Genomic DNA, 18,910 nt, shown 5'->3' on the forward strand with positions numbered 1-18,910 from the left:
AGCTGTGATGTGCCTCACAGAGAAAATACATGTGTTAGATAAGTTTTGTTCAGGCAAGAATTACAGTGCTGCAGGCCATGAGTTCTATGTTAATGAATCAACAGTATATATTAAAGAAGGTATCTTTATCAGTTGATGAAAATCTTGTTACTGGAGGCTGTCAGGAACATAACCCTTTATTGTCTCCAGTGTTTGCAGTGACTTTATAGAACATAATTACTGAGGACATCGGAAATCAACTATAAATACTTTTGCAACTAATAGACCTTTGGAACAATTATTTTTGGATTTTGTATAAAGAATCCAAAAAAATCTGGAAAACGTGTGGCTAAGAAAACAGTTGATTGGTCGCTAATTCCACCTTATGATGTTTAAATTCAGTGGGTGTCTCACAGCCACGTTTATAAAGGAATCTTGGCTGGGGTGTCAGGTTTCTAGTTTACTTTGACTCTATCTGTCAGTCTGTGTCCAACCTTCATGGCAATTAACTGTGCTTTTGTGTGCTAATTATCATTATCCCAATATGGGCCCATTATTAGTCCAATGCCCTTAGTTTAAAGCTTAAGTGCCAATCAGTCACCTAAAACAATTGCATAGAAGGAAGCTTTGCAAGGCTGGTTTGAAAGTCCTTAGCTGAGTTCTACTTTATTATACTCCAGTTCGAAACTGAACACAAAGCTCTTCTTGATACAATTGTTTATTTAAATACTGATTTATCTACTTAATTAAAGCAAACTGAGTTTATATTTTAAAATCAGGGATGGGATAATTGCTACTTTATGCTTGAAGATCTATTCAGGTACCTACACATTAAACAAGTAAAACCGTAATTATAAAACCTACACATTTTTATCTGATTGAGTTGCTCCTGCCATTGAACGACCTTATTCAAGTCATTTAGAACAAAGAAAGGTGGTATATAGGAGTTTTTAAAAATCCCACTGGATGCCAGGAGTAAGGAGAAAATTGCATCAAATCAGATGTGGTCAGAAAAGAGGTATTTCTTTTCCAGTGATGCTTTTCCTCTTTCCTCCTCTTACAGTAAATCCCCACTTATCAAATCTTCAGATGTGTAGAGAAGGAATAAGGCAGGGGTAATGGGGGAGTGGGACAGAGAGATGCCCTTTCTGGAGTTTGCAGAACTGTTGCATGCTGAGTAAAACCTGATGATGTATTCCATTCATGTCTCCAAAAAGTCAAAAGCAGTTTCAGCGTTGATTTCCCTTAAGAGTTATCAGCCCTCATTCAATTGGTTTAATGAGTGTAAGAGGTGACCTTGTGTCTATGTAGATACTCCCATATTAAAAGACCTGGATGTAAAACTTCACATATGTGTAAATAGTTATTTTGGAGGGTGTTGTGAGGGTTATTGCAGCTCTCTGCTCAGGTGCTACTTAGGCTAAACGGGCAGGAGAAATTTTCCACTGTGTTAGAATGATGATTATTTGCAAATTACATGAGCACCAGTAATTCATTCATGCAATGATACAGAGCTGGGTCTCAGTGCAGTGGTACTGAACTTGCTGCTGGCGGCGTTAATTGATTCGTTTGGAACATTCCCCTCCAGAGAATCCCAATCACAGGTCCCCTGATCAAGAAACGGACATGCAGTCCGGGTCCTGGATATGTAGAGACACACGTGTGAGGCTGTTGTCATCAAAATAAACCATTTCTGTCTCCTGACAGGGGCTGAGTCTATTAGGAACACTCCCCAATCCTGGGAGCTTCCGTGAGAGGCTTTCTATCTTGGCAGAGGTGGCAGCTGAGCATCGCTTCTTCCCTGCAGGATGGAAAAAAGGGACTGGATTATTGGCTGCATTTTAAACTAGCTGCTGTTCTAGAAAAAATGTTGGGGAGGTACTGAACAAGCTTAGCACTGGATCAGTGGGGGTGTGTTGGTGAAAAGAAAATGCCTCCTCCTAACTTAACGTTTAACTGATATCCCCTCAACATGACCCAAATCTGTCTCTCCAGATACACAATGTCTGTTTTCCTAACTACATGGTGAACTGTGGAGCAAGTCTTGGTCATGTTTAGTTTGTTTCCCAGAATCTACTAGAAGACAATGTCTAGCATATAGCAGGCACAGAATAAGGGCCAAAGGGGAGAATGGAAACAAAATATGTACATTTGAAATTTAGAAATACAGTTAAGGGATTTTGCCTGAAATTGTCATAAAACTTTGAAAATTGCTTCAATGTATAGTCCCAGTGGGAGAATGTGACAGCATATTTTATTCTTTGTTCTTTTCTGAAATTCTGTGTCCAGTCTAAAACACGACGTTTCCCTTTGATGTGTTAGGAGTATGCATGACTACACAGGAATATTTTCTGGAGAACTTCTGGTGAAGCATATTTTGATAAACAGTCTTACTAAAAGTTATATATATGTACTTTTAATTGACTAGTTGCAGAAAAATAATCAACGTAAAAAAAAAATCATACATAGTACAGGTAGTAAAAGTTACAGTTCCGGCAGAAGCACAAAAGCCTTCAAAGTGAGTGGGAACCTGGGAACCATTGATCCTCAGTGGCTGTTTACCATGGAAAACACCTGCATCACCAACATTCCAGTTTTGCAAAAGTACCTCTATTACAGACACATACCAGGCAAGGAGGAAGGAAAAAGCCTGAAAATTTCTCTCCAAGTTTAAGTAATCAGGAAACTTCGGTGGGGAGGTTGGGGTGTGGTGGGGGCGGGGGGGTAACTTCTTTATTTAGCATTAATCTCGGCAATCATGAAAATCATGGAATTTCAAGTGATGAAAAATTTGACCACAACAATACCTATCACTAGCCTGGATTTGCCCACTTCTCGAACAGGAATTATAAAAATAATAATTAATTTTAAAAAGCAGAAGACAAAACAAAAAAAAACAAACCAAACCACCATTGAATGAACTAATAAGGCTGCTGCATATATATGTTGGAGTTGGATGTTTATTTGCTTACTGCAGTAGTTTAAAAATAGTTTTCCAGTTAACATCTTTTCCACATAGTGGAGATGTCAGGGTAGGTTTACATGATTGCGTAAATAGTCAGAAGTTGTTTATGTAGCTCTGAACTGCTGAGAGATGAGCAGGAAGACCTGGGTTCAGCAAAACCCTTGGGGCTTTTTCCCAGAGAGAGAAACAGAGGCTCCTCTCTGGGTTGCTGGAATGCTTTCCAGACGAATTCGACTGGGTTGGCTTTTCTTTGCCTGTCAAAGTCACTTTGCACAGTGCTGGTGAGGGGCTGGGGCATTGCTGCCCATCTCTACGGTTACCCTGAGGTTTGGAGTTGCGGCGAAGGGAGCCACTTCTGCAAGGAAACAGTAGATTCATAATGTAGAATGACCACGGTAACGTCGTTCAAAGCACATTCTTTCCAATAACAAGGCTTTGGACATGCCCCACCCCCGCGCACAACACATCACAAATTGATCCTTGTACCTATTTTACAGCAACTGTTCCCTCTGACCTCCCCCCGCCCCCGCCCCACATTCCAACCTGAAAGCACTTTGCGTGGATGAGACTTCAGGTCTGTAACGCAGCCTGTCTAGCTAATGTCCTCCGCCTAAGGACAGGCAGGTAAAAACCTCCCAAAGCCCCCTCTTCTGGCGTAAGTTCAATGCCACCCGCCCACCCACATTCCCCGGTTCAGCAGTTTTCAGCCCAGACGCAGAAGCATTTGTTTCCCTGGCCAGGGCGCCTTAACGATCCCCCGAATTCCGCGTCTCCCGGAGGCCAGAGGTTTGGGTACCCAGGAAGGTCGCGCCTCCTCGTGCCCCGATACTCGGGTTGTAAAGGGAGGAGACATCGCCTCGACATATCCCTGGCCGCTGAACAACACAACCCCTACGTCCCTGCACGGGACTCCGGCTGATAATCTCCTCTTGCCTGAGAATCGGGCGAGGTGCCCTTTACTAATTTCGCGCGCTGGGGACCCGGGGCTGCCTCCTCTCGGCCGCGCGGGGCAGGTGCGGCGCCCCAGCGCTCGCCTCCTCCGGCCCGCACTGAGCATGCCCGGCTGGGCTGCGCGCGGGCTCCGGGCCTCCGGCGCGCCTGCTCCTCCCCGCTCGTCTCCCGCCCCTACCCACCCGCCCGCGCCTCTCCCCTTCCCCGAGCGTCTTCCCCTCCCCGCGGCTAAGGAGCCGGCAGCCCGAACTCCGGCGCGCCAGGTTTTTCCAGCCGCCGCGAGCGCCGGGAGGGAGGGGAGCGCCGCACCAGACGGAGCACCGGGTTCAACGCCAGGATTGGCTGCAAGTAGGGAGCTCTCGCCGCCGCACCGGGCCCCTCGGACTGTGCCCGCGCCGCACCCGAGGCTCTCGCCGGCCCAGCGCGCAGGTGCTGAGGTAAGTGAGGCGGCAGCTGTGTGGGTCCGGCTCCTGCGTGGGCGCGCGATGCCCCGGGGACCCGGTCGCGGATGTGGGGGGAAAGGGCAGGGTCCGCGCAGGTTGCCTGAAGGACAGGGGGGCTTCCCGGGGCTCTCACTCCTGCAGAGCCGGACGGCGTCTGTGGGGCCGTCCAGCTCAGAGCCCGAAAGCCCCGCAGGGTCGGGGAGCGGGAGCCGAACGCCTGAGCCCGGAGGAGTCAGGGCCCCGACGACGCCACCGTCACCCCACAGCGACCCTTCTTCTCCTTCTCAGTCGGAAAATAAGTTTGTCGCGCTGCGAGGCAGCCACAAAACAAGGAACCTAGAGCCCGGAATGCTTCGGGAACCCTTAAAATCAGCTCCTGCAACTGGTTCGGGCTACTGCCCCCTCTCCGTGCGCCCTGACCTCTGGCGCCGGGTTCCTGGCGGGGGTTTTCTTCTGATAGCCCAGTTACAGCCCGCAGCAGAGGGAGGCGAACCTGGGGTTTGAAGGGACTTGGGACTAAAGGAACAGGAGCCCGTAGCCGTGATGGAAGGAGCCGTGTGGAAAGAGACCGATTTTTGTAGCGCCCGCTGGGTGCCAGGCTGGGTGCTAAGCGCTGAGGCTACGGCGGCGAGCGACAGAACAGGTGCCTGCTCTTAGGGAAGGTACCTGGCTTCCCCAGTCTCTGCCGGGGGAGCTTGTTGGGTGGCATTCGTTGCCAGCAACTTCTGGGGCATTTCCAGTTTCTTTCGAGAGGCAAGACAACGGTCTCGTCTCCTCCCCGGACCCAGACAGCAGCGAGCTGTGCGCCAGGCGCCCCGCAGACCCCAATCCACTCACTCTCCTTCTGGAACGAAGGGCTCAAAATCTTCGTGCGTTTTCTCTCTTGTGCGTCGTGTATATATTTTACTATTTATGAGAGGTGTGGAGGTGAGGGTAGGAGGACGTGGGCTCCTGAATCTCTCTGAACCAGCCAGAGAGTCGGCTGCATGAAAACATTTTGCAACGAAGCTCCTGCGAGGAGGCGGCTTCGCGCATCGGGAAGATCAGGCGGTTGCTTGCTGGCCAGGGTCTCCAGATTTGGTGCGAAAAAGCTTGCGGAGGTTGTGTAGGGCGAATCAGTGTGACTGAGCACCTTGGGTGTGTGGTCTGCGTGGAGGAGAGTGGGCCGGATCTTGAGGTGTGTTGGAAGTTTATTTGTAAGGAGGAGTTCCTGAAAGGAATGTCGTGGAACTTTTTCTAGTTTTCCTGCTGGAATCAACATAGGGGCGGGGACATGTTTGTCAGAATAACAGTGGCGTTTAATTGCATGGGAAGCTCTTTCAATTTACTGTAGTGGGAGCTGGATAGTTGAAGGAGTAACTCCACATAACTGAGTCGTTTGGATACCCACACAAGATAATTTGGAACGCGCTTGTATTTTTTTTTTTTTTTGAGGTTTGTGGTTTATGTCCTTTAGAGAGTGGGGTAGGAACGTAAAGACTGTATAGGTTGCCTATGAGCAGGTCCATACAATAGCGTTCCCAAGTCTGGCTAATAGCAAGTTTGTTCTCTCTTTCTCTGTCTCTACCCAAGTGGGTGAAAAAGAACAGTGTGTCATGAAGACAGGCACCTGGAGGTGATTTGGGTGGCATTCATGAGAAAATTCACGTTACCCATAAGTTTATTCTTGCTATTTTTATCTTGATTTCTTTAAAGATTTTGTGGGAATCTCTGCAGTGGGTCGCAGGAGTGGGTAAGATTGCTAAGGATCAAAAACAAGTTTCATGAGAATATTATTTTTGCTACCTTATAAAATAGCTATTGATTTGTTTGTTGAAGCTGGTTTCAACTGCTCTGTCTTGTTGAGGAGAGACGATGATGATAAACCTCATTATTTTTCCATCTGAACCCTGGGAGGTAGCTGGCAAGGATGGAAAAACTGACCGTTTCAATTAAAGACTAAGAGTCTAAGAGAAGTGACTTGGATAAGGGTGCATGTCAGAGCCATGTGTAAGTTTCAACAGAGGTAGATTTTCCTATTTGCAGTTTTTTAAACAACACTTTTCAGTTTCTTTGAGTTGTAAAACTTTTCAAGTCAATTGGGAGTCAATTCAGTACCTTTTTCCATAGTCATTTCATATTAGCAGGTAATTAAGAGTGATTAGAGAACAAACCTTTCAAATGATGTTGGATTTTTTATCATTCACTTATTTTACCTACTTCTCTCTCCTTTTTGTTCAAAAGTAGGTCTTCTGATTTCTTTTCCGCTCCAAGCACTAAATCTTTTGGCTGCAGTTTTTCTTCTGAAATGTATACAGGGCATCCGTTCCTTCAATTTAGGTCTTAAAGAAATAAAGCTTCTCAGCAGAAAATTCCCATGCATGGTACTGACTTTTCTACAAGTTTGTCTGATTATGATTTTAACTTGTTGTTTCTTTTTTGTTATATTTGAAGACAGACATAATATGCATTAGCTTCAATCTCTCTTATCTTAAAAATTAATATTTTGTTAAAACTTGCTTTTATATTATTTTAGTTGAATAAGTCTATTTCATATGATAGGCAGGGGGAAGTCTCTACACACTGATTTTTTTTTTGTTCCTTTTTGTTCATTTTTCCCTGTAATGCTATGTTTTAAGCCTAGTGAAGGAGGCAAGGAGGCAGGATTTACTGCCTAGATTTATTGATCTTCATCATTATTATTATTTACTATCAGAAGAAATCTGACAACATATCAATAAAATTTATTTATAAACTGAAGACATGCTGTTATATGATACACTACTTATAAAACACACAGACAAAGAAACAAAAAAGATGAATAAAGCAAAAATTATGAAATATAAGGTCTCATGTTGCTGTTATGTATCCCGGTGGATCATTTTGTACAGCCCCTGGGGTGTGTACCACACTTTAAAGATCGCTGCTGGTTTGATATTTTTAAAATCTTTCTCTCCTTATCTCTGCTCTGCTGTTCATTATCTCTGATACTCTAGCCAGTTGTAAAACTGCTACACTTCTATATCTTCTGTAACAAATAGATTAAGCACACTTGTTTTCCTCTCATGGACTCGTATGTGGATAGAATGAGGTATAAAGGATGAATGTGTTTTGGAGATGTCATCTTAGATCTCCCAAAGTAGATATACAGGTGAATTTTAAAAAATGGAGTTTTAGTTTAAAGACTAAGTACCAATGGTCAGGAAGTGAAGAATCCAAGGAGTAAATGAGGGAGGATTGGAAGGACACTTTCCACATTGCAGTGTTGTGTGGAGGCTAGGAAGTTCATAAACCTTGAAGCAGATTAACCCGAATCTAGGTCTGGCACCATCATTTATTACATTTACAGTCCTGGGCAATGTAGTTCCTTAATTTCTGTGAGCCTTAGTTTCTTTAGGTATAAAATTGGGATAACATCTATTTCCAGGCATCACCATAGAGATTAAACATGAGAGCATGAGTCAACATGGGTCAAGAGCTTGGCTCTTTTAGATTGGCTCTTTAGCAGATATAACAGATCCAAAAGGGATACTGCCTCAGATGTGAAATATATTTATTTCTCGGTTGTGTGAAGTCCCAGAATGGGTGATCATGGCAGTACTCCTTCAAAGTGTGATTCAGAGACCCAGGCTTCATCTGTTCTGTGCCCTTGCCATCTTCAGCAGGGTCACTGTGCTTACTTGCATCAAGCCATTGGAAAGAGGAAGACTTGGGAGGATGTTAATTGCCCAGAACTGGAATGAGTGCATATTACTTTTCCTTGCATTGGGCTGGCCAGAACCCAGTTCTTTGTGGATATATGTTGCTATTAAGGAGGCTGGGAAATATAGTCTAGAAATGTTATCCAGGAAGTAGAAGAAATTGTTGGGGGAACAACTAGCATTCTCTGACGTTTTGTTACTATATGTGATATTTCTTCCATGTTCAGTAACTGTTACTTCCTTTTCTTCTCCTAACCCTTGTTTTTTTTTTTTTCTGGTAGAAAAACTGGAATGGATACAATAAATAATAATAGAAGCAGTTAATACATACATAGTGCTTACTATTATTGAGATACTTTTTAAAGCACATTGCCCTACTTTGCCCTTCTATGATTATCTCTATTGTACAGATGAGGAAAACTAGGCATAGAGAAATTAAATTATTTGTTCTTCATAGCTAGTAAGTAGCAGAGCTGGGATCTGAACCAGGTTCTCTCGCTCCAGAATTGATTTTTTAACAGCTTTTTTTTTTTTTTGCTTTTGCCTCAATACTTTTCTTATTTAAGCCACTGGACCGCTTTTTACTTTTGCCTGTATATAAAAAAGTTGCCAGGAGAATTTTTTAAAATACTAAAGTAGAAAAAAAAGATATAATCCAAAACATACTGGAATGGAATTAGATATGATACAGCTTTATCTTGAATACCTACCGGGATCAGGAGCAGATATTTAAAGTAACTCCCCCCACTTACACACCCCTTCACCACTACAACTGCTCTTTCATTTCTGATAAACACATTTTCAGGGTCTGTGCCTTGAATTATAACCTTCCTCTCAAGATTCTATTGTGGGAATCTTGCACTACCACTTTCATGCTTCAGTATGTGAGGATAAATTCCTCTTCACTTCTCAGCAGAAACAAATATCTTCCCTGGCAGGTTTTTCAGCTAAAATAGCCTCTCCTAACTTTTGATCAAAGGTATTGCTCTTTATCAATATCCCCAACCTCGAAGAAAGGAAACTCTCTTCTTTTCCTATGAGCTTTGCAAAATTATTTTTTATTTATCTATTTATTTATCTTTATTTTCTGTATGACTAAGGGGACTGTATATATATCCCAGGTACCGTCTAAAAGAAAATGGTCCCTCTTGTTCTCATCCTGTTGTCCCATTTCCATTAGAGAATCTGCCTCATCTTATGTTTCCTATGTATTTGTCTTTCATAAAAATGCCTGTTACAATTTTGGTTCCCAGTGGCTGCAGTGGAAATGTGTAGTGGTCAATAGTAAGAGTATACTTTTTGCTAAGATAGTTAGTGTTTCAACATTAAAGAGTGAGTTTTTTCCTCTTGTTCAGTATGTATTTGTTGCATCTTCACAATTAGTTAATGATGTGTATCTTCTTACCACGTAGGTAGGCATAAATACTGTATACCTACCAGTCATTTCTTTCCCAGAAGCCCCTGTTCATTTCCTCTTTACTTTCCCTGAGCCTCACGTCCTGAGAAATTTGCTTTTTTTTCTGAACTCCTCTTTCTTCCAATTTTTTCCACTTCTGTGCCATTTATATCTACGTGTGTGTGTGTGTGTGTGTGTGTGTGTGTTTGTGTTTCAAGTCCCTTATGATTTAATGGGGTTGGAGGGCTGGAGAGGTTTTCACATGCTTACTGTTATGTTTTCAGCCAAATTCCACAGGGCCTTGTAACAGGCTAACATGAGCAGATAAGCTCTTAATTTTCAGTGACTTATTTTAACTTTTTGCTTCTTGCTCATGTGTGGTAGTTCAGTACTCATAGAACAGATCCTGACTGAGTGGCTGTCCATGGGGTCATTCAGGGAATCAGGTTCCTTAGAGTTTTATGGCTTTGTTCATCTTTAAGTACCTAGAGTCCTCATCATTCAGTCAAGATACAGGGTGTGAGGAGGTAAATAATCCAGAGAAGTCTCATTGGAGGTTGTTGTAGGCACAGCCTGGAAGTGGTTGTCATGACTTCTGCCCACATTCCTCTGGGGTGGACCTCAGTCACTTCGACATCCGTTGCTGCAAGGGAAGCTGAGAAGTGGTGTCTAGCTGAGTGCCTGGGGGAGAAGGGTGAAAGGAAAACAGGTTTGGTAAATAACTAGCCAGTCTTTGTCACAGGTTTCCAATGAAAGCATGTGAGAATATCAGCTAATTCTCTAGGTATGGGGAAAAGAGAGCATGGATTTTGGTTATTTGCCAAATAAATGCCCATTCCCTTGCTTCCTTTTAATTTTGACCTCTATTACTATCCCATTCTTAGTGCATATGGTCTGGGTGGGATTCCGTTTCCCATTTAAGGATTGGAGCATGGGAACCAGGTCTTGTTGGGAAGAGCATTGACTTTTCCTGTCCACAGTAATTGCTTCTAGAACAGAACAGGCATGGACCCAGTGAGAACCACTGCAGTGAGATGCTTTGCTTTTTCTCAGTGGCTGTAGTTGGGCTCCATGTATGCCTTTGAACTAATTCCTATAGATAAGGAGATTAGAACCAGGGAGCATGTGGGCCTGCCACTGCTGCAAGTGTCTTAACACCAAAAAGAGAACCTAGACCTGCTGAGGTCACCACATATTACTTGAGAATGAAGCCAACAGAACAGTAGCAAGGGTCATGATGGAGCAAAACCAGCTCCTCTTGCATCATGTGAGCCCGTTAATCTGGCTATGCCTAAAGTGAGTTAACCTGGTATATTAGTCTATTCTCACACTGCTAGAAAGAACTGTCTGAGACTGGGTAATTTATAAAGGAAAGAGGTTCAATTCACTCAGTTCCGCATGGCCTCAGGAAATTTACAACCATGGCAGAAGGCACGAGGGAAGCAAAGGCAGGTCTTACATGGCGGCAGGCAAGAGACAGTGAAGGAGGAAGAGCCCCTTATAAAACCATCAGATCTCATGAGAACTCACAATCATGAGAACAGCATGGGGGAAACTGCTTCCACAATACAATCATCTCCTACCAGGTCCCACCCTTGACGCATGCAAATTATGGGGATTACGTTTCAATTGATGAGATTTGGGTGGAGACACAGAGCCAAACCATATCATTCTGCCCCTGGCCCCTCCCAAATATCATGTCTTTTCACATTTCAACATGCCTTCCCAACAGTCCCCCAGAATCTTAACCCATTTTGGCATTAGATCAAAAGTCCACAGTCCAAAGTCTCATCTGAGACAAGGCAAGTCCCTTCTACCTATGAGCCTGTAAAATAAAAAGCAAGTTAGTTACTTCCAAGATGCAGTGGGAGTACAGGCACTGGGTCAATGTTCCTATTCCAAATGGGAGAAATTGGCCAAAACGAAGGGGCTACAGGCCCCATGCCAGTCTGAAACCAGGCGGGGCAGTTATTAAATCTTAAAGCTCCGAAATCATCTTCTTTAACTCCATGTCTCAAGTTCAGGTCATGCTGATGCAGGAGGTGGGCTCCCAATGTCTGGGGAAGTTCTGCCCCAGTGGCTTTGCAGGCTACAGCCTGCTTTCATGGCTGGAGTTGAGTGTCTGCTTTCATGGCGCACAGTGCAAGCTGTCAGTGGATCTACCATTCTGAAGTCTAGAGGACCATAGCCCTCTTCTCACAGCTCCATTAGGCAGTGTCCCAGTGGTGACTCTGTGTTGGGAGCTCCAACCCCCATTTCCCTTCTGCACTGCCCTAACAGAGGTTCTTCATGAGGGCTCTGCCCCTTCATCACACCTCTTGCCTGGACATCCAGGCATTTCCATACATCTACTGAAATCTAGGCAGAGGTTCCCAAACCTTAATTTTTGTCTTCTGCACTCCCACAGGACAAACACCATGTGGAAGCTGCCAAGGCTTGGGGCTTACACCTTCCGAAGCAACAGCTTGAGTTATATACCTTGGCCCCTTTTAGCTACAGCTGGAGTGGCTGGGACGCAGGGAACCAAGTTCCTAGGCTGTACACAGCAGGGAGCCCAGTGCCTTGCCCCAGAAACCGTTTTTCCCTCCTAGACCTCTGGGCCTGTGATGGGAGGGGCTGCCGCCAAGATCTCTGTCATGCCCTGAAGACATTTTCCCCATTGTCCTGGCTCCTCCTTACTTCTGCAAATTTCTGCAGCTGGCTTGAATTTCTCCCCAGAAAATGGGTTTTTCTTTTCTACAGCATCATCAGACTGCACATTTTTCAAACCTTTTTGCTCTGCTTCCCTTTTAAACATAATTTCTAATTTCAGATCATCATACTCAAGTTTAAAGTTCCACAGATCTCTAGGGCAGGGGCAAAATTCTGCTAGTCTCTTTGCTAAAGCATAGCAAGAGTGACTTTTGCTTCAGTTCTCGATAAGTTCCTCATCTCCATCTGACCTGGACTTCATTGTCCATATCATTATTAGCATTTTGGCCAAAACTATTCAACAAGTCTCTAGGAAGTTCCAGAGTTTCCCACATCTTTCTTCTGAGTCCTCCAAGTCTCTAGTAAGTTCCAAACTTTCTGACATCTTCCTGTTTTCTTCTGAGCCCTCCAAACTGTTCCAGCTCTATCTGTTACCCAATTACAAAGTTGCTTCCACATTTTCGGGTATCTTTATAGCAGTACCCCACTCTCTGCACTACCAATTTACTGCATTAGTCTGTTCTCACATTGTTATAAAGAACTACCCAAGACTGGGTGATTTATAAAGGGGAGAGGTTTAATGGACTCACAGTTCTGTATGGCTTGGGAGGCCTCAGGAAACTTAAAATCATGGTGGAAGGGGAGAGAGAAGCAAAGGTGTATCTTACATGGCAGTAAGCATGAGAGAGTGAATGAGCAAAGGAGGAAAATCCCCTTATAAAACCATCAGATCTCGTGAGAATCATTCACTATCACGAAAACAGCATGAGGGAACTGCTCCCATGATCCAATCACCTCCCAATCACCACCCTTAACACTTGGGAATTATGGGGATTACAATTTGAGATAAGATTTGGGTGGGGACACAGAACCAAACCATATCAGCTGGTGATTTTGCAGCTCTTCAGATTCATAAATTACCCTTTGACGTAAGCTGATTTGGGTTGGATTTGTATCGCTTAAAGTGAATACTGATTTATTAGACCAAGCAAAAAAGAGGAAAGAATACTGGATAAGGAAGGGAGTGGGGGTTTTATTTGTTTGTTTGTTTTCCTGAGCTCATCTTATGTCACTTTGGTTGTGTGCCTAACAGTTCCACTCCCTTGTAATACATCAGACTTCCAGTCAAGAACCATTTGGCATACCCCTACCCAGGCACACAGAGCTCTCACTAAATTATAAACCCGAAGCTGTTAATTCTTCTCAAAGCTTATCTCTCCTTACAGAGTTATGGAAGGGAAATTGAGGTGAAATCACATCCTCAGGCTTAATTCCCTCTTTCAAGATTGCCTGTGGTCCCTCCTGCATGATGCTTTCTTTTCCAGCATCACTTCCCTGTTCCTATCCTCCCCCAGGCTTGCAGACCAACTGTAACAATCTAATCACCCATCCTGGAACTTTTCATGTGCCTTTTTTTTTTTTTCATGACTGTTTACATTGCCTCTCTCTTTGGCCTCCTCTTACTGTCCTTTTCTACTGTGTTTATTACAGTTTGCACAATGCTCAACTCAAGTATCACTAAGTTAAGCCTCTTCCAATACTATTGAGGCATAAAGAATGGCTCCGTCCCCTGTACATACTCTCATTGTACTTGTTTCCATGCCACTGATATAATATCTGTCATGAGAATGACCATCTCTCTTGCTTTTCCCAGGACAAAGGGGTTCCCAGGATGCTGGACATTCATTTTTAAAACCAGGAAAGTCCTGATCAAGCCAGGAGAAATTTGTTGCCTTGCCTTCTACATTGTAATAGCTCTCATTTAACATGCCACTCGGTACAATGGAATTTCCTTGAGACAGTGGATAACAGCTTGAAATTTGGAGGCAAAATTCTTACCAATCCTAGATCCATTTTGTACTGGTTGTGTGATTGTGAGCAAGTGACTTAACTTTTCTAGGTTACAGTTTCATCATCTGTGTAGTGGAATAATATGTGTTTTGTAGGGTTGTTAGATAATTAAAAGACATCATAAATTAAATCACTTCGTTTAGTGATGGACACATCTATAACATTGTCTAAAGCACACGAGTTTCGTGAAGATTATGTAGAGTACTTCATGCAAAGTACAAGCAGGACAGTGCCCAAATCCTAGTAAGCGTCCAGTACACAGCTTTTGTTATGGATTGTTGTTATTCACCTTTGAGTATCTCTTGCCTAAAACATAGTAGATGCCAAAAATACAATTACACTCAGAGAATACATGTTCATGGAGCATAAACAATGTTACTCAGAGTTTGTGATAAGTGGGGCAAGCAAGTCAGTGAGAGTGATTAGGAAATATTTTTGATAATTACTTGATCTTTGAAACTTGAAAAAGGTGGAATTGACTGCAGGATTAGTTCCTGTTTAGAAACAGTTTGTTTTTTCTTGCATATTTAAGCCAGACTTCACAAATTTTCATAGTTCGGGAAGAGAAAATATTTTCCATGTTTAGAAAAGGTCAGTGTCAGTGCATAACCCCTAAGTACATATTTTCATTATTTTTATTAATTAAATAAAAGTGGCGCATTTGGGGGACCAAAATGCAAATATTTTGTCTTTCTTTTGGTTCATAAGAAAATGAAGGTTATGGCAGTAGAATCACTACTCCATTATTAATCATTATTCCATAATGATCTTGAGTTAAAAAAATCATATGATTTTTTGTTGTTGTTCTTAACCACAGTGACATATCCTCTCTACCTTTGGGCTGAACTTTTGTATATAAAAATACTTTGTTGTACCTTGCACACTTGTATTAATATAAATCTTGAGTATCCATGTTGCCTATGCCTTTCAGTTTTGTCATGGAAATTTCCAGTGAGGACAGGTGTTGCATGTGTGCTTATGCTGAGATGGGTCCAGTCTGGACAAGAAGACAATCAAACAAAACAATGATATGACTCAAATCACCAAGTATGTTTTGTAAGACTTGATTCTAGGCACATTGTCATCATTTTGAGTTGTGCAAATTTGTATTGTTATCTATATTATGATGGGTCTTCAACTATTAATTATAAATACGATTTTTTTTTGCCTTTAGTCACTCATTTGATTAGCTATTAGCTAGATATTGATTCTAGACTCCTTACAGATTAGTGAATTAATTGGGAGTCCAAGCATTATTTTTAGTGTATTTAATTGGGTGAATGACAGCTTCATAGAGAAAGTGATTACTTAAGTCGCATATCTAATTTTTAGTAAAAAATTATAGTACAAACAAGGTCATCTAGAATTCTTGGATCTAAGTAATGGTAAATTAAGGCTTGTTTTTAATATAATAGTATCTTTTAAAAATGGATATCCCTGTAAAATGTATTCATTTTCTGCTTAAGCAGGTGACTAAAGATAATTTACTTCTTGATGACACGGGATCACCATGATAAACATAGTTTGGTGGTTTAGAATAGAGTATGGGCCTTGGAATCAGACAGACCTGGTTTGAATCCTTGTTTTGTCTCTTACTAGCTGTGTGATCTCAAACACATTCTTACTTTTCCCAAGGCAGTTTTTAAAATCTGTAAAGTGAAGCTGATCCTGCCTGTCTCACAGATAGGCTGTGAACATTAATGGTATGCATTGAAGACTTCAGGACAGTGTGCATGGCACATTGTAAGCATTAGGTAAATGAACCCTATACTACAGTCTTTACAACTTATACAGAATGTAGTATACTTAAATGTTTTCTATATTTGTTGTTCATTGTTTCAACATTCTTTGCCGCATTCCTGTGACACTGGGGGATGCAACAGGATCCCATCCAGTGCAGCTGAAGTGTTGAGACCGACACTGGTGACCTCCATCTGCTTTCTGCTGCCTTTCAGGTTGTCATATTATAATCTTTCGCTTTGGTGAACTAGCCTTTTCCAATTGCTGTTTTCCACCATTTGTGAACTGGAAAAATAAAATACACAAGCTGTTCAAACATTCTTAGTAAGAGTAAACAGGTTCGGAGTGAGACTGTGAAGGGGCCTGTTTCTCCCCTCCCCGCCTTTTTTTTTTTTTTTTTTTTTTTTGTGAGAGAATAATGGTATCGATGTTTCACATCCATTTTCACTGTTCTCAGCTTAACCTCTCTACTTCCTGGCTGAGGTACTGAGAGTAAGATGTCACTATACCATAGTGGAAATGGAAAACAACCTGCTTTGATAATATTGTGGCATGTATTTGTGATATGCTTGGCAGTAGCATCATGCTTGTGAAAATTCCTGTGTTACAGTGTGGAATGTTGGCTGTCTTACCTGTAGTACAATAAACTTCATTCAAAATCCTGTGCTTAGAATACAGCATGATCTTTATGGTATAAAGAGGTTTTCTTTTCTATTTTTTTCCAGCACATTTCAAGGTCTTACCAGTTACTAGAGTCTAACTTAAAAGCCTTAGTATTTACCCTTCATTTTCTTTTCTAAATCCAGTGGTCAGAATTCCTGATACCAAAACAATTATGGATACTATTAAGGTGGCTGTAATGTGTATATACGCACTGTGAGGTCATTGATAATTCATAGTTCTGTTAATTCTACTCAATTCTTATAATAATTGAAATTGACCAGCATATTGTTGTTTATAGTATGTGGTGTAAGTGAAATTAATACTTTCCTTTTAAACATTAGTATTTTCAGAGAAGAACCTTTTCCTGTTCTTCTGAATTAATGAATTGTTACAAATTTTTGTAGGTTTCTTATAATGTGGCTACTTAAATCAACATATTAAGGTAAACTCTTAAGAAAAGAAACATAATATAATGTACTCCCCAAAATAATGAATCCCATGTTTTAGGTTGGTATTTAGTCTCCACAGCTGGAAAACACTATTTTATGTGATGTATAGGAAAGGCTGGAGGCAGACTTGGTGATTTAGAAAGACTCAGTGATTCATATCCTGTCTCTACTACTTGTGTATTTAGTATATATACAAATATATATTAAAGTTAGTATGTAACATTAGACCAAGTCATTTAACCTTTTTTAGCTTCATTTTTCTCTTGTATATAATGGAGGAATTCCTGTAGGTTTGTGAAGACTAAAGTTACTTAATTATATATACACGTGGCCTTGTGCCAGGAATATAATTAGACCATCCCTAAAAATGCTGTTTATCATGATTTTACCCTTTCAGTGCATTTATTGAATATGATGCTTGTGTTGTAGATGAAATATGTGGATGTTATGATTTACAAACTTGAAATTTCATTATTTTAAAATACTCTGTAAAGTGATTTATGTTTGCTCATATGCTTTTATCTATGGGATAGACAATGCAATCCTCTCTGTATGGAGACAGAGGAAGGCAACATTTCCATAGTGTGTTGTTTTATGGTTGACTATTACTGCGAGCCACTGTATCAGAACTGAGATGAGATTAGCACTATTTGAGATTTCATTTTGGAGAAATGGTTTTGGCTATGGTCAAGAATCTTATTTATTAGAAAGAGTGAATTACTGAATAGGCTCTCATCTGTATTCTTTCTACTTCAGCTATAGCCCATCTTGCCATCCTGTAAAAGAAATGCTGACAGTGACAGAGGAGAGATATAAACATGTTTCCAGTTGCTTTCAGTCAAATGTGATTGAAATTTTATAAAAGATTTACACATTTTTTATTTGTAATACTGACAGTACTGGGACGTGCATTTCTGTTTACTCCAGAGAATAGCAGTCAATTTATAGGTGCTTTGAATTTTAAAACTTAGCAAGCATAACAGTAATGACTGGTGTATTATTAACATGCATGTAAAAGGAGTTTAACATAGCTGAGGAGAAACTGGTTAATGTTATTTGACTTCCTATGTGTTTTTACAGCCTTTCAAGGATGAAACATTGGTAGTAAGTTTGTTTTGAATGTTTCTCTATTTCATCTTTGTATGTTGTTTTAGTACCTATTGTATGGGATTCAAAGAATGTTTATATCAAAAACTGTTTTGTTTAGAGCTTATCATTAAACCTCATTACTTAGATGTTTTAATTACTTTTATATGTTTCTTTCTGTATTTCTAACACATACAATGAGAATTTACTGTTTTCCATTGTGTTTTCCATTTTTTTCTTCTGGTAAGTTACTAAGCTAACTCACATCAGTACCTTAACTCCTGGAGAGAGACCCCCATCCATTTATGTATATCCTATAGATCTGATTATGGCCTTGTTATGGAAATTGGCCTGACTACAGGCTTCTAGTCATTCATGCCCTAGTATTCTCCCCTGTTAGATAATTTCCAAGATGCGCCCTCTACTATAGTTTCTAAGTAATTCTTCTGAGCACCAGACCAAGTATTCATGGAAGGCCTAAAATATAGACTTTCAATGGAAAGGATGGTAGAAATTCAGCCAATTCTGCTTTCTTGGGCTTTTAGATATTAAAAAGAGCTATAGAAATATAATTACACTGATGGATTTCACTGCTCTCAATTGCCTGAATTATCAGGGTTGAGCAACTGAAGCGGGTGGAAGGGCTGTTTCCCTTATATCTGAATATAACATAATAAATTGTCCATCAATAGGGACTATTTGAGTTTGATATTGATCTTTGATGTTATGTATGCTGCATTTCATTGATTAAAAGCATGCATTCTAGTCGGGTCTAGATATACAGTCTAAGTACATGATCTATAGTTCAGAATAGAGTATCATTTATATAGAAATTTGCCCATGGCCGTGTTGTAATTGTAGCCCATTGATTGGCATCTCCAAGGAGCTTGTGAGAAATGCAGAACTTTTTTCCTCACCCAGATGCACTGTATCAGAATTTTCATTTTATCAGTTGATTTTTATTAAAGATTGATAGACATTGATTTGCATTGTATTCTTAACTAACTGAAACAACT

General features: G+C 41.3%; 1 protein-coding gene across 1 annotated transcript in view; it reads left to right on the top strand.

Moving 5' to 3' along the window:
- The first annotated feature begins 4,000 nt into the window (after nucleotides 1-4,000).
- The window catches only part of CNTN4 (contactin 4), a 960,931-nt gene continuing 946,021 nt past the window's right edge, over nucleotides 4,001-18,910 (top strand). The window contains exon 1 of the mRNA XM_019024764.4: nucleotides 4,001-4,332. The gene's annotated coding sequence lies outside the window, so the exon portion shown is untranslated. The remainder of the gene's footprint in view (nucleotides 4,333-18,910) is intronic.

Source organism: Gorilla gorilla, chromosome 2 (assembly GCF_029281585.2).
Source record: "Gorilla gorilla gorilla isolate KB3781 chromosome 2, NHGRI_mGorGor1-v2.1_pri, whole genome shotgun sequence".
In the NCBI taxonomy this organism is placed as follows: domain Eukaryota; kingdom Metazoa; phylum Chordata; class Mammalia; order Primates; family Hominidae; genus Gorilla; species Gorilla gorilla.